The 16,307-nt window shown below is 39.4% G+C and overlaps 1 pseudogene; it reads right to left on the bottom strand.

Moving 5' to 3' along the window:
* Positions 1 to 2,691: 2,691 nt before the first annotated feature.
* LOC101692372 lies at positions 2,692 to 3,479 on the bottom strand (annotated as a pseudogene).
* Between the last annotated feature and the right edge of the window lie 12,828 nt (positions 3,480 to 16,307).

Here is a 16,307-nt window from a genome sequence, read left to right as displayed (position 1 = left end):
CCAGTCTTTGAATATATGAATGGTAATTAGGCAAAGTGGGGACTTGCTGAGTCGTACATTGGCGAAGTTGTTGGCGACGTAGGTTGTGATCGTTAATGAAAGAGAAGGCAGCAGATCTCAGAAGAATGCAGAGTGAGATTCCTCCTCAAATGAGGAGAAATATGAGAAGGGTGGCCCGTTGGGACAACTTTCAAATTCGCTCATCCTTGCAGCCATCTCCCAAGACCCCACCGGTTGATAGGAGAAGTCATCAGTATCTGTCATATTTCATTCACCTTATTTCGCACACTCTGTAGCCTTAGATCTCCTAATAATAGTGTCTAGACTCTGGTCACATGTCCTCTGAGACTGCATTCTTTCTGAGGTCAGTAATAATGGTCAAATCCAGTGGATAAAGCCAGGTTCTCGTGTGGCTGGCATCTCTACCACATTTGGCCTGATTATGCAATCCCACCAGCTCCTCCCAGAAACGATCTACCCGTGGCTGTTTTCATGGGTCTCTGTCTATCTTTCTGTCACTCTCGCTTCCATTCTGATGGGCTGCCTCTTCATTTCTGCCTCTCTCAGCATGACAGCTCCATTTTCTCACCCACAGACTCTGTAAGGCCTGTAGCATTGCTGATAGCCTGAAGCATTAAGCGGCTTGTGGCTCAGGCTTGCCGTGAGGTCCACATGTCTACATGGCAGTTGATCCAGTATACACTACCGTATGATCAGACAGAGTCTCCAATCATATCTCTTAAGACAAATATCTGAGATAGAGAATCAGCTTGATTATAGTCAAGCCAAAGGATGAACAGACTTTGGACCCGCTGTTCACCTCTATTCCAATCAGTTGAGGATCGCAGTAGCCATGATCCCCACCCAGGAGGCCTCATAGGGAGCCCTGGGTGAAGGCCGGTTGACTGTGAGTTCATGGCCTAAGAGTTCTTCAGTCTGTGTCCCCCCCAGCCCATCTCTACCATAGTCCGTTATTTATCTCTTGTTAGTTCCCTGCCTTCCCCCATCAGTCCTTTGCTACATCCACAACAGAAGTTTTGCCATTTTTGCCTTAGTTTTTCCTCCCTTTGCAAAGGTCATTGTCTCTGCCTGAAATGTCCTTTACCATTTCTTTGTCTGCAAATTTCTTTTGTCTGAAAAATTTATCTTTCAGCATCCAACTTTACCTTCTCTGGAACTTTCACCCTACTTCTGTAGGCCCTGCTTCTCATCTCTGAGCTCCCATTCTCTTTCATGCTTCCTGCCATTTTAGTGCTCACCATATCTGTGGACACTGTTTAGTAGTGCACTTGTTTTTTCTGGTAGAATGGTTGCCCCTTGAGGTACAGTTCTACCTCTTAGTCATCATAGTTTCTTCACCAGTGCTTAGGATCATGTCAGGAATGCGGTAGGGATTCAGTAAAGGTTTTCTGAGGGAATCCATATATAAGTATGAGGTACTTGAAGTGAATGTGGAAATAGTAAATCAGGGATTAGTAAAAGGGGAAGAAAAGGAATGATATTATTCATTTTTACAAATGACATTCATTCTCTCAAGATGCTTTTTGTCAAACACATACATCCGTGCTAGGCAGATTTTTTTCTGTTTCAATTTACTTTTCTGTAAAAAAGTAAAGCTATAAGGATGCCTGGGTGGCTCAGTGGGTTAAACCTCTGCCTTCAGCTCAGGTCATGATCTCAGGGTCCTGGGATCGAGCCCCACATCAGGCTCTCTGCTCAGCGAGGAGTCTGCTACCCACCTCCCCGCCTGCCTCTCTGCCTACTTGTGATCTCTCTGTCAAAATAAATAAATAAAATCTTTTTTAAAAAAAGTAAAGCTACATTTATGGGAAAAGAAATTGATGGTGTAGCTTATATACCTTGGGTCCTATTAAAATGAACTTCTTTGTTGTAAAATAAACTGTAGCTTTTCTTAATGTTAATATCCTGGGGAAATTCTTACCATAACAAAACTTCGAATTGACCAGCACTATTAAATCCTTCTAAACTGTGTTAACCTGGGTTAAGAGTAGGAGATAAGAAAAGTTTCATTTATAGAAAATGTAGAACTATGTACTTTTAAACAAAGAATTCAGTTACTTATTACTGCAAATATATGACCCCAAAATGAAGTGGCCTAAAACAACAACTTTTTATTATATCTCAAGTTTTGTTAATTGCAAATTCAAGTAGGACTCAACTGTGTGATTCATCTGTTGCATGGGTTCTCCACTGTGGTCACTTTGTGATATTTAGCTAGAAACTGAGCTGTTCTGGACAGTTCAAGACCGCTTTCTTACATGCCTGGTGATTGGATAGGGATGCTAAAAGACCGGGCACAGCTGGGCTCTTCTCTTCTCTATGTAGTCTCAGAACCTCTTCAGCCCTGAAGCTGAACTTTGTGTATGATAGCCACAGGCTCCAAGGGACCAAAGCAAAAGCCACCAGCATCCTAAAGTTCAGGACCAGATGTGATGGAGTATCATTCTCACTGTGCTCTTTGGGACAAAGCAGTGGCAGGCTAGGCTAGAGTCAAGTGTGTGGAGAAATAGACTTCATCTGACATGTGATATAGGCAAAGAAGAAACAAAAGGTGATTGTCTTAGGAATAGCTACCACAGAAATAGAACTATATTACTTTTTTTTTTAAATCATGTTGTATTATCTTTAATTAAGTATAAAGACTTCTAATCATGTCATCTAGAGACCATTTCATCTGCTGCTCTGTTTGGCTACCAGTCTCTTGTCTCTCTCTTCAGTAATGGTGAGATGGATATGTTTTCCACAGGGAAGAGAAATCTATGGTTTGTTGGCTTTTCCAGTAACAAATATGTTGAAGAGCTAGGTGGCAAAGCTGTTGCCATTGGCCTCTTTCATGTGAATTACATCAAAAGGACCAGGATGTTTCTCTCTGCTGATCACATAGATTCTTCCCAGGTAAGCACGTCTGCTTACCATACGCAGATTACCAGTATTAAACTTGATGAAATCAGTAATCTTTCCAGTCTCCAAATCAATCTGAATGGTGTCATTCACCTGGATGAGGGGATCAAGACAACGGATGGCACGAGAAACATGTGTCACTGGATGAGGGATTCCTTTTGTCCCCACAAAGATATTTCTCACTTTGTACAACTTAGAGTTGGCCTTGTCAGGTGTAATCCAATGAACAGCAAAGTGACCCTTGGTGTCATCCATCAGATGGAAATTCTCCCCAGTCTTGTCATTGCTGATCACATCCATAAAACCAGCAAGGTGGGCTGTATCGGTTTGGACCTTGCCATTAATCTTAATCAACACTGCAAATAGATCTCCTTTAATTCATTCCCCGTTAGAGCATACTTAAGTCTGTGCTTTAGGAAAATGATGAGAGGGAAACACTCTCTTAGCTTATGGGGACCAGTAGATGGGTGAGGGGCAAACACACCGGTCAGTTTATCCAACATCCAATGCTTTAGAACTGCTACACTCTTCAGATGCTCCTTGGGACCACAAGCCATGGCTGTGCTAGGCATGAAAAGATAACAAAATTACTTCTGAGAAGATATAGTAATTTGATTCAGGTTTAAATCAATCAATGAATAGTGATTGGTTATTTATTCTGTGCATTATTCTCCCTTTAATTTTCTTTGGCCTGCCTTAAAGTCCTTAGCAGACCTGTTTTCATGGAAAAGATGCCATTGCCAATGTCACTTTTTGAAAAAAACTATCTCAATTTGGCCTTGAAAAGGAACCGGCCCTTCCTGGATTGGGTCTCAGAAGAGGCAGATGCTCCAATCTAGCTACCTGTTTGAGTTCAGGCAGGTTTAGCTGAACTTTTCAGAGTTCTTGGTTCTTTATCTGTAAAATTTGTTAATTAATCTTTACTTAGTGTCTACTCTCTATCTGTACTGGTCGAAGTACTGATGATACAAAGAAACACAAGACTATTTCCTCAAAGGAGGAGCAAGGAAAAGGGCATATTCACAAATAATTATAATGCAGTTTTATAATAGTTGGTGCTTACTGCTAAGGTCTCTTTTGTATCTAAAGTCACGTGACCCTATGAGTTTTAGTTAACTTATAAATAACTGATATGTAAATGACTATCTTTGAACAATTCATTGTCTTAAGGATTTAAAATACGTGCTTGTGCCATTTGGTTACATTTTTAATTTGTAATTAACTGCATTTAAATCTCTTCTTACAGAGTCTTAAGATTCTCAGGCTGAAAGTGATTAGGAATACATCCATTCCAATCCCTTCTTCTATAGACCAGGAATCTGGGAAACAGAGAGCCTAAGGGACTTGTCTTCCATCACACAGCTTGTCACTGGCAAAGGCAGTCCAGGCCAACATGCTCCACACTTCATGGACCTGCTTGCCTATAAAGACATTTAGTCCAGCATCTGTCCATTGACTGGGGTGCTATATTCCAGAGCCTAGTCCCATTTATTGGATTTTGTTTATCCTCTCCAGCACTCTTGTGCTGTTTCTCTAAAAAGAACTTTAATCTGTCTACTTCACAACTTTGGGATATTACATAGTGATATGTTGACACATACTTCTTCTGCCATGGAGGAAGGTTGAACCAGAGAAACACAAAGACATACTGTTACAAGTTCTATTTCCATTTGTTCTACAATTCTCAATTGGAGTAAGCTTAAAAAAACACAGATATTCACGAAGACAGAAATATCTTCACTACTCAAACTATGGTATTAGCCTAATTTTTTATTACTTATAATAAAAAGACATATATTAGAGACATGATTTTCTTTCTCTAAGCTGTCTGGAAGAAACATAGATTTCTAGAATATTGGCACTCAAAGGGATCTTAAAATACTTCTAAGTAAAAAAAAAAAAATACTTCTAAGTGAATCTCCACATTTTACAGATGTGAAAGATGAAGCCAAGGGGTCAGCAGCCTTTTCTAAATTCTCAGACTGACTTATCCAAACTAAACCAAAGTCTAGCGTTCTGATTCCCAGACAGTACCCATGTCTAAACGCAAGAGATTTGCTGAAATAGTCTCAGAAAATTGTATTCTCATTTTTTGAGGAAAGCAAGGATGCAATTAAGGCTATTCTTCCAAAAATAAGTGCTGATATTTGCTATACATCAGAGAAAAGCTTCCAAAATCTCTCCTGCCCTCTCATTCACAAAGACATTTTCCCCTCAAGCACTTCAATTGGCATACATAGATATGCCCTGGATTATCAGTAAACATTCAATTTTTCTTAATGAAAATCAGACAAAAGGGATGAGACTTCCATGTTTGCCCCAGTGATTTTTATTGGTATCAAAATGGTTTACTATGGAAACTCGTTTAGCCATTGTTTTCTGCCCACAGATGTTTTCTTCAAAAATTTTCCAACTTAAAAAAAAGATTTGTGCAGATAACCTATAGACTAGAGCAGAAACTAGTAGGAGCTAGCACCCCTCACAGCAGTGCTGAGGGCATCGGTGCTTGGACTGGCACGTCTGTTCTGTTATTCCTCTTCCATTAGCCCCTAAGACCATTGAATCTTCCTAAGTTTTCTTCATCTCTGTTCAAGCTTCCCTCTAAACTTCTATCCCCTATCTTCCTGTGGTCTTGCTTGCATTTTCTTTTTTTACAGGTGTCCGTCCAAATCTATTTGAAGACAGAACAGTGTTCAGGCACCGCAAGCTTTTATGTCACAGAAACAAAACATCTGAGGGAAAGAATGGATATTTCACTTTTATTCTTTATGTACTGAGTTTATGTACACATAGCTTGAGTTGAATAGGAAGACTTCGGTTTATTTTAAAAATGGGCCCCAAGAGTAGACTCACCTCTTTCCACCTAATTATGAAGAAAACACCTAGACCTTTCAAAAAATCTTCTGATTCTGACTCCCAGACAGAACTGATATTAGATTAAGTCTGACCTTTGGGGCTCAAACCCCTGAGGCTATTCACTTACTCTTTTCAGTGGGATTTGCTGATATTTTTCCTCTGGTTCTAATGTAGCTTAAAGTCATCTCTTTAAGACAGCTTTCAAAAAATTAGAGAGAAAGTAAAAAGCTAGCCTCAAGGCATAGGCAAACTGTCCAGACTCATCCCTTTGGCAGGCTGAGAAATCTCCATTTGGTTGTGGCAGCAAGCCTAATGTGAAGAAGGCCATTAATTAAATAAACAAAACACTGAAGTTTGGTCAGAGGAGCATATAGGTGGCAGCACATCAGCCAACTCCGGGCCCTTTTTAGGAGAGAATTACACATGTTCTAAGGAGTTGGTTTTGTTTAACCTACTGCAAACACTTCCAGAGAAAGAACTTCAGAGTACAGGCTAGGAACTGTTGAGCTTCTCCTGCACTTTGGCTTTATCTTAGAGACTGAAGTTAACCGTAGCATCTTGGTTGCTTCCCTTCCATATGAGGAGAGACTAAAAGAATTATCTCAGCCTCCAGGGTTTAGGAGACACATAGCCTAGAACAGTCCTCTTGGCTCTTTCCTTCGTTGACTTCACTTGCTGGCTTCTATACCCTTGGTGTCCCATGACCTACCCTGAAAAATTAGGGCCACCCCACTCCGGGTCCTGTCTTCTCTCCACTGTACTAGTCATGGTGGAGGTGTATGATGAAAAAAGCCCTGAGTTCTGTTCTTTCTCTGTTATCTGGTCCCTAGCACAGCTGTGGTACCTCACTGGAACCTGGCCTAATGGCTTTATGCAGTCAGATAATTATTCACAGGACTTATCTTCATTGAGCACATGCTGGGGAGAAAAATAATAGCAGGATACAGGAAACATTATCTGCCTCAGATTCAAAATTGGCTTCCAATGACTCAATTCTGGTTTATGTTATGAGAGGGAAATGAATAGTCTGCCTGTCATCACTGTGAATGTTTTTGCTGAGCCCCTACCCCGTAACTTCACAAACATACATTAGAAAACACAAGTGTTCCATACTGTTTTCCAGGGATGGGGATGAATAACAGAACCATCTATATTGCCTCTTTTGGTCCTTGTTGGGAGAAGTGAAAGTGGCATATATTTGTGTCACGATGTTGGAGAAGGTGGGGGGGGGCGCTGTCTATATATGAGATTGGTAAACAGAATAATATATCCTGGAAATGGGACATATTGACCCCCAATGAGCACTCTAACAACTTCAATTAAGATTAGGTAGCTTGGAAAAAAAAAAAAGAAGAAGATTAGGTAGCTTGAATCCAAGGCCATAAAGAGAGGCAAGGTGTTGATAGAAGAGAAAATTAAGAAAGATTTCTTAGAAGTTCAGATCTTTGTAGTTTGTAAAAATAAGGAAACCATACCCTGAGGATCTATCACACAAGATCTACATCCCCAGGCAATGCTTAGAGAGAAACAGCTGGCAGATCCTGAAGGAGGGAAGCAGCAGGTAAAGCTGGGAACGATGATGGTGATGAGAAATAAGACAAGACAGCGCCAAAAGAAGACCTTGAGGGAAGTTCACCCTTGCCTTGAATATGAACTTGGAGGAATTCGTATGACCTTATAATGAGTAAATATTGTTCAGATATATTACCTACAATTTGTATTTAGGACTTTTTAAAAAGTCAGGTCATTTCACCAAAAACTTATGTGTAGACTTTTTAAAAAGTCAGGTCATTTTAAATCATCAAACATCTTGTAGTCAACTTTTTTTGATTCACCCTTCTCAAATGAAACAGTGGGACTATTGGCCTTTAAATTACCAGTGCAGGGTCACTTGTTCTATTGGTCATCGCCAGAACAATCGGTACTGCCATGGTCAATGTGGGGGAAATAACTCCATGAAATAGCCTTCTGTTCCACTGCTAATTTTCCATCTAGGTCACTTTACTCACTCGTTAATGACTCCATGCTTCAATTCAATCTCAATTATAAAAACAAAAAGCGCACTGACTTATATAACCACAACATTTCATATTGCAATAACCTTCTTCCTTACGTTGTAGCCAAGATGAAAACACTTTAGCCAAAATGATTTGAGCAATAAAACTTGTTATTTTACCTCCTGATCCGTCAGTAAAGAATCAGGGACATAAGAGGAAAGTACCTTCATTTGAAGGAATGCTTTTTAGATGATGGGCATAACTAATTTGTTTTATGTTTTTACCTTCTACTGGATATCCAAACGTATAACCCAGTTAGTCTTTTCACAATCTTGTAATGCCTGTTTTCAGAGTGACTCCAAACAGCAATGACATATGAGGTTCAGTCATGGCCAAATGTGTCTCGATATACAGAGAAGCAAAATTGCTAATACTACCCATTGTCTTAATTCAAAGAACTTCTTCCAATTTTTTGGTGATTACTAAGAATGGGAACATAAACAAAGATTGAATTTCATCCCCAGATCAGCAAATGAGTAATATAGGCCCTATCACCCAACAGGCAGAGTCTTTAAAATGGCCTTTTAAGTCATCCCAGGAAACTCAAACTTCTTGTTTGCTGTGTGTGCTCGGAAGTCCTCCAAGAGAATGAAAAAGTGATAGAACAGAGGCCCTTCTTGAGGAAGAAGCCTGCAGGAAGCAGAATGTGGAACAAATGGAAAGGCAAATTGGTTTCTGGTGGTGAATTCCTTCCTGATTGTCACGCCACAGTACAAACCTGGACTCCTACTCCATTTTAAATTACTTCAAGTAGCTTCCCTTCTTGGAGTGGGACCGTAGACTATAAATTTTCTGTTTGCTGTGAATCTAACCCTCTTTCTTCTCTGTCTCTACTTTCTTTCTCTTCCTTGTCCACGCGAGTTCTTCAGTTCCAGTTTTGGGAAATACACTTTAGGAAAAGTGAAATCTGAAAAGAAGGAAGGACTAGAGAAGGAAGAAAAAAAGGAAGGAAGAAACAAAAAGTGAGAGGAAGGAAGGAAGGGAGGAAAGAAAAAAAAAAGTAGAACTTGCATACTTATCATATATTGATTTTTCTTTCTTTGCCAGTTGTTTTTCTTGCCCCCAAAGAACATGTCTTGCTTGTTATAGCAGTTAGCATGTTTCATTCGGTTGAATTTCTATATTCCCAAAGTCGAAAATAGAATTTGGAAAGTATTTTGAAAGCAGGAAAAATCACCCTTTCTGGTGTAGTGATATTTCTATTTTTAAAAATCTCATTAAAAATGAAATAAAAGGTGCTGAAACTAATACAACACTATATATTAACTATACTGGAATTAGAATTAAAAATTTAATTAAAAAAAGAAATAACAGATGTTAATAATTTTTGGACAGGGAAGTGAGCATTAAACAATTTTTTTTTTAAGTAGACTCCACACAAGAGGACACAAGAGAACAAGAGTTGGACCCTTAACCAACCAAGCCACCCAGGCACCCTGAGCATCAAACAGTTCTTTCACTACCATTTGAAAAATTTTAACTGTTTTTTTAAAAAAGATTTTTATTTATTTATTTGACAGAGAGAGAGAGATCACAAGTAGGTAGAGAGGCAGGCAGAGAGAGAGGAGGAAGCAGGCTCCCCGCTAAGCAGAAAGTCTGATGCGGGCTCCATCCCAGGACCCTGAGATCATGACGTAAGCTGAAGGCAGAGGCTTAACCCACTGAGCCACCCAGGCATCCCTGAAAAATTTTAATTGTAAGATAGATTGTAAACATTTAGACACAACTCCAATGTTCTTTTCCTGAATTCATGACTGTTAAAAACTGAAGTAAAAAGTTATTTCATGTTTAACTTGTATTTTTGAAAATGGAAGTAAAAATGGTAGACAGAAGACAGAACAACAAAGTTATGCCTCCGTCTGCATGGCCAAGGGTGCTGTGGGTGCTCTGGGTTGTTCACCTGGTCCAGAGGGACATGGGGCTTATATATCCCACCACATCCTCACGGAAGGTTCACCTCTGCCCAGGTTCTCCTCACACCCTGTCCTGGAAGGAGAAGGCTGGTGGAGGCTGCTGGATGGCTAGGATCTCTCTCTCTCTCTCTCTCTCTCTCTATCACACACACACACACACACACACACACACACACACACACACAGCCTGGGCTGGATCTGTCCTGTCAAGAGGGACTTCTGTCTTGCTCTCACCCCTCCTTCCTAGTTCTGCTGCTTCTGCTTCTAAAGTAAACTTGATCACATTTAAAAAAAAAAAAAAAAAGTTTTAAGAAACTTATGTTGTGGGGTTGTGGGGCTCTTGTCTCAGAGTTGAAGAATGAATCTCGCGGACATGAAAGGGTGAAGTGAAGTGGAATTTTACTAAGTGAAGGTGAGAACAGAAAGGAAAGAGTAAAGCTCTCTAGAGTGAGAGGGGTCCCAAATGGGTTGCCACTGAGGGCTTTTAGTGGTGGCGTTCCATTGAGAACTGACCAGGGATCTTAAATCCTCCTGGTGTCTTTCCCACTGAAAGCACCATGTTTACTTCTTTTCTTTTTCTTTTTTTGGAAAGTTTGCTCATTTTTAGTGGTCCAGCGCAACTGTCATAGAGAAATCTCACTTAAGACATAGGAAGGTGGTCTCGCTATGCTCCCTTATCTCTGGTTTTGAACACCTCAGCGTTTCTCCACATCTGGGAATTTTGTGAGCCTGGGTTCAGAGCCTCCGGCGTGAGCCTGGTCAGGGGAGTCAGGGGCCTCCTCTCTCTCCCTGCCTCGACCTTAATGCCTTCTCTGCTCACCGGACAGAACCTGTGGGCAGAAAGAGCTATACTGGGATTGGGAGGAGAAACTGTTGTGTACTTTTTAATTAGTGGGGATTAGGGATAGTGTGAGTCTCTGAGGAATCTGGAGGCAAGGCTTTTGGGACCTTGAGGGGCCAGCTGCTGCCAAGATAAAGTTACTTTTAAATATTAAGGCACTAAGGCAACCACGAGTTCCTTGAAGAGGGTCACGCTCTGCATGTTTCAGGTATTATCAGTGGGCTGCACTCTGTAAGGAGAGTTTAAGCTACATTTCTTTTGCTTATGTTTCCCATGTCACTTAAACATGTAGACATTTTATCCAGGTTTAAAGTTTATAGAGATTTCTCGCTAAACTACATGAGTTCCTCTTAATTTTCTCTTCAACTTAACATTTGTTAAGTTTTATTTATTTATCTATGTATTTATTTATTTATTTTTGAGAAAGAAAGAACATGAGCAAGGGGGAGGTGCGTGGGAGGGGCAGAGGAAGAGAGAGAACCTTAAGCAGGCTCCACGCCCAGTGTGAGCCCCTCAACAGGGCTCCATCTCATGACCCTGAGAGCATGACCAGAGTTTGACGCTTAATGAACGGAGCCACCCAGGCGCCCAAATCAAATTTTATTTTGAAGCCAAGTCTTAAAAAATAGACTGTTTTTGAAGGGAAGTGCATCTCACCTAACCTGTTTCAGGACATATTGTGATTCCTGACAAGAAGCCATAAGGAATATAAAGTTTCTTGGGGCTTGGCTGTTGAGCTGAAGTGTGTGCTATATTTCTTGAAGTATTTCTCTTCAAGTCATAGGTAAATGGTAAGTTATCTACTTTTTTATTATTCTCTTTCACTGTATTGCAGGGCGTGACTGTGAGGTTTGTGTTTCTTGGAATGGATGGTTTAAAAAATTTAATTAAAAGGGACTTCTAGATTTAAATTGATTAAGCCGGTAGCCAAGTGTTATAGACTATGTTTAATAGTACATCAACACATAGTGTCCTTTCTAATATTGGATGGCTGTGCGACAACATCTTATGTGAGGTGAGTGGAGATTGTATTTATGCATTTGGGATGGCAAAACTGCTCGTAGTATCTTGTTATTACTAACTGAAATGCACTCCTGTCAAATCGAACTTGTTGGTATTTTCATTTGTTCATTCAGCTTCTCCTTATTCCTGTGGTTCATCTTTAAGGCTGGTGTTCAAGACTAGTGAAAGTGTGGGGTGTTTGTTCGGTGTTAGTGAGCAATTCTGGATTTACTGAAAGAGGAAGTTTGAAAGTACTGATTAAGTGGTTTGATGTCATTATGTTCGAAGGCCAGTTTCTCAAAAAATTACTGTGTATCGTTTCCCTGCAGAAAATTATGTAACCAAGTCACGAAGCTGGTGTGTATGTGTGTCTGTGTGTGTGTGAGCACAAGCCAATTCAGTCTACCACTTAGTAACCACTTCATTCGCCCAGACTGAGAATTTAAAATACATTTGAGTTTTAAAATAAAATATATTTGAGTTTTAGAGCTTATATTTAGCTTGTGGTGGAATAAAAACAAAAACTTAGCCTGATGCTTTTGCGAAAAAAATTAAACTATAGAAAACTTTGACTACAACTTATGAATAATCTAGAAATCATTATCTGTAAGTGGATAATAAACAGACACATTAAAAAAAAATTAGTTCTTCCTCTGAGGTTTAGGTTTTCATCTGGGGGTGGTTTGCTCCCTAGAGGACATTTGGAAATGTGTGGAGGAGGTTTTTGATTGTCATAATGACTGGAGACAGCCCGGGGCGTTTAGTGAGTACAAAGCCAGAGATGCCAAATAATCCTCAATACATACAAGACATTCTGGCTTAATGAAGAACTCTCACATCATAATGCCAACAGCACCCCTGTTGGGAACTGATGGTGTCCCTATTTTTAATAGGTATGACATATGGGAAATATTAGGAAACTAGACTGGATAATCTTCTTTTTTTATTTTCCAGTGCAGACTTAGGCCAGTAAAATGAACTAATTAAGAAACAAATTCCCTCTTCCTAAATTATAGTTAACACCCACTGTAAGCACTTGGTAATTTAAATTCTCAATGTTTGAGCCAAGGGATTTGATGGTTTTATGTAAGGTGGCAATGTACCAGAAACAGTTTGACTTTTACTGGAGGAAAATAGTGCTACTATCTAAGAAAACAAAAGATTTCTTATAATTTCAAGTGTTCAGAATTGGGACTACTGGAGATTTAATCACTTTGGACATGAAAAATGGGATTTAAAAATAAAGTTGAACTTGGGAAGAATCCAGACATCACTATTTACATTGATGACGGAATAAAGCTAAGAAACTCTGGAAATTTATATAAATACCAAAGAACAGGATAAAAGTGTAGTACAACTAGCTGTCGTGTAATAGCTTAAACTTAACTAAAAGTCAAATGCAGTTGACCCTTGAACAACATGTGTTTGAATTGTCTGGTCCACTTATATGCAGATTTTTTTTCAATAAATATGAAAAGTTTTTTGGAAATTTTCTCTTATGAGCTATGTATTTAGTTCACCACTGGGCAACTAAACATTTTTATCCTTTATTTTTTCCATCAAGAAAAGCTATCATTAGATTCATATCTTCTTAAAAATTCCATCAAACGTTTAATAATTTGTAAGATGAATAAATATTTTTTTCAAATCCGTTAGAGCAATATTCCCTAAAGGCATCACCATCTTATTATGTTCTTTTTTCAAGTTTATAGGATGTCATTTCTCAGCTGTGATAATGACCCTGGCTCTGGTTCTTTATTATTTAATTAAAACCCAGGAACATCTTGATTAATCTCACTGTATATGTGTAGATGTGTTTACCTTCATGTAACGAGTGTCTAGCTTTAATACCTGTTTAATATAAAAAGATCCCTTGTGAGCTTTCTTTTTTTTTTTGGTATATGTGCTGCCGAAGCGAGCACTTTTTTTTTTTTTTTTAAGATTTTTATTCATTTATTTTTGTGAGAAAGAGTAACAGAGAGAAAGAGAGAGGGCATATGTATGGGGAGGGGCAGAGGGAGACACAGACTCCCTGCTGAGCAGGAAGCCCTATGTATGACTCCATCCAGGACCCCTAGGATCATGTGACCTGAGCCCAAGGCAGACAGTTAACTGACTGAGCCATCCAGGCACCCCTCCTTGTGTGCTTCCAAAATACTTTTTTAATCTTCTGAGGTGCAGCTAAATTTTAGTTGTGTATTTCTCCGTTTTCAACTTCTTGAGTTATTGCTGGAAAGCGAAGTAGATAATAGTTTTTAATTACAATTGACCCTTGGGGCCCCTGGGGGTGGATCAGTAGGTTAAGCTTCTGACTCTTGATTTTGGTTCAAGTCATGAGCTCAAGATCCGGAAATGGAGTTGCCTCATGTAGTCAGTGGGGAATCTGCTTTTTTTCCTCTTCCTCTCCCTCTGCTCCTTCCCCCCTTACACTCACTCTCTTTTTGTCTCTCTCTCTCAAAAATAAATAAAATAAATCTTTAAAAAAATTACAGTTGACCATTGATAAAACACAGAGTTAGAAGTGCTAAACCCAGGTGCCTGGGTGGCTCAGTGGGTTAAGCCGCTGCCTTCAGCTCAGGTCATGATCTCAGGGTCCTGGGATCGAGTCCCACATTGGGCTCTCTGCTCAGCAGGGGGCCTGCTTCCCTTCCTCTCTCTCTGTGATCTCTTCCCTTCCTCTCTCCTACTGTGATCTCTCTCTGTCAAATAAATTTAAAAAAAAAAAAGAAGAAGTGCTAAACCCCCTCACAGTCGAAAATCTGTGTGTAACTTTTGGCTCCCCCAAAACTTAACAACAGCTTACTGTTGACCCATTGACCAAAAACCTTACTGATAATATAAACAGTCAATTAATACATATTTTGTATGTTATACATATTATATGCTATATATTTCCAATATAGTAAGCTAGAGAAAAGACAATGGTATTAAAAAATCATAAGAGAAAATCTGCCAAATAAATTTCCATATTTATTGAAAAAAATCTACGTATAAGTGGACCAGACAATTCAAACACATATTGTTCAAGGGTCAACTGCATTTGACTTTTGGTTAAGTTTAAGTTATTACACTTCAGTTCATTGTACTATACTTCAGTTCTGTTAGAAAACTCTTTGACATTATCTTTAATTCTTGCACCAACCTTCTAGGTTCAGTGTTATTATCCCCAAACAACAGCATCAGAGCACTTACATAACTGGGTCACAAGGTCTAACATCTGGAAAAGAGTCTTCTAGTCAGAAGCTCCTCCTGTAACAGTATATATATATATTCTTCCTATTTCCATTTCAGTGATTGCCTCATATTTTAGCTAATAAAAACATTAAATAAAATCATGAAACTACTACAACGCTGAAACTTGAACCTAAAAAATTTTGAATAAGGGTCAGAATCATTTTTCATTCCATGTACAATTAAGAAATTTATTAAATTTGACTCTACAGTCAAATTTGGGACTTCAGGCTCTGCAAGGCAATGTAAAAATAATGGTTTTCAAATTTGTTTTATCTTTCTTTACACCTTTCTTTCATTTATTTTTTCTTTTATTTCTTTTCAGCGTAACAGAATTCATTGTTTTTGCACCACACCCAGTGCTCTATGCCATACATGCCCTCCATAATACCCACCACCTGGCTCCCCCAACCTCCCACCTCCCGCCCCTTCAAAACCCTCAGGTTGTTTTTCAGAGTCCATAGTCTCTCATGGTTCACCTCCCCTTCCAATTTCCCTCAACTCCCTTCGCCTCTCCATCTCCCCTTGTCCTCCATGCTATTTGTTATGCTCCACAAATAAGTGAAACCATATAATTGACTCTCTCTGCTTGACTTATTTCACTCAGCATAATCTCTTCCAGTCCCATCCATGTTACTACAAAAGTTTCATATTCATCCTTTCTGATGGAGGCATAATACTCTATAGTGTATATGAACCACATCTTCCTTATCCATTCGTCCATTAAAGGGCATCTTGGTTCTTTCCACAGTTTGGCGACTGTGGCCATTGCTGCTATAAACATTGGGGTACAGATGGCCCTTCTTTTCACTCCATCTGTATCTTTGGGGTAAATACCCAGTAGTGCAATTGCAGGGTCATAAGGAAGTTCCATTTTTAATTTCTTGAGGAATCTCCACACTGTTTTCCAAAGTGGCTGCACTAACTTGCATTCCCACCAACAGTGTAAGAGGGTTCCCTTCCTCCACATCCTCTCCAACACAAGTTGTTTCCTGTCTTGCTAATTTTGGCCATTCTAACTGGTGTAAGGTGGTATCTCAATGTGGTTTTAATTTGAATCTCCCTGATGGCTAGTGATGATAAACATATTTTCATGTGTCTGATAATCATTTGTATGTCTTCATTGGAGAAGTGTCTGTTCATATCTTCTGCCCATTTTTTGATATGATTATCTGTTTTGTGTGCGTTGAGTTTGAGAAGTTCTTTATAGATCCTGGATATCAACCTTTTGTCTGTACTGTCATTTGCAAATATCTTCTCCCATTCCGTGGGCTGCCTCTTTGTTTTGTTGACTGTTTCCTTTGCTGTGCAGAAGCTTTTGATCTTGATGAAGTCCCAAAAGTTCATTTTTGCTTTTCTTTCCTTTGCCTTTGGAGACATATCTTGAAAGAAGTTGCTGTGGCTGATATCGAAGAGGTTTCTGCCTATGTTCTCCTCTAGGATTCTGATGGATTCCTGTCTCATGTTGAGGTCTTTTATCCATTT

Source organism: Mustela putorius, unplaced genomic scaffold (assembly GCF_011764305.1).
Source record: "Mustela putorius furo isolate JIRA1106 unplaced genomic scaffold, ASM1176430v1.1 tig00000407_pilon_pilon_pilon, whole genome shotgun sequence".
Lineage (NCBI taxonomy): Eukaryota > Metazoa > Chordata > Mammalia > Carnivora > Mustelidae > Mustela > Mustela putorius.
Note: the sequence above shows the minus strand (reverse complement) of the source record. Positions and strands in the feature narration are given on the sequence as shown.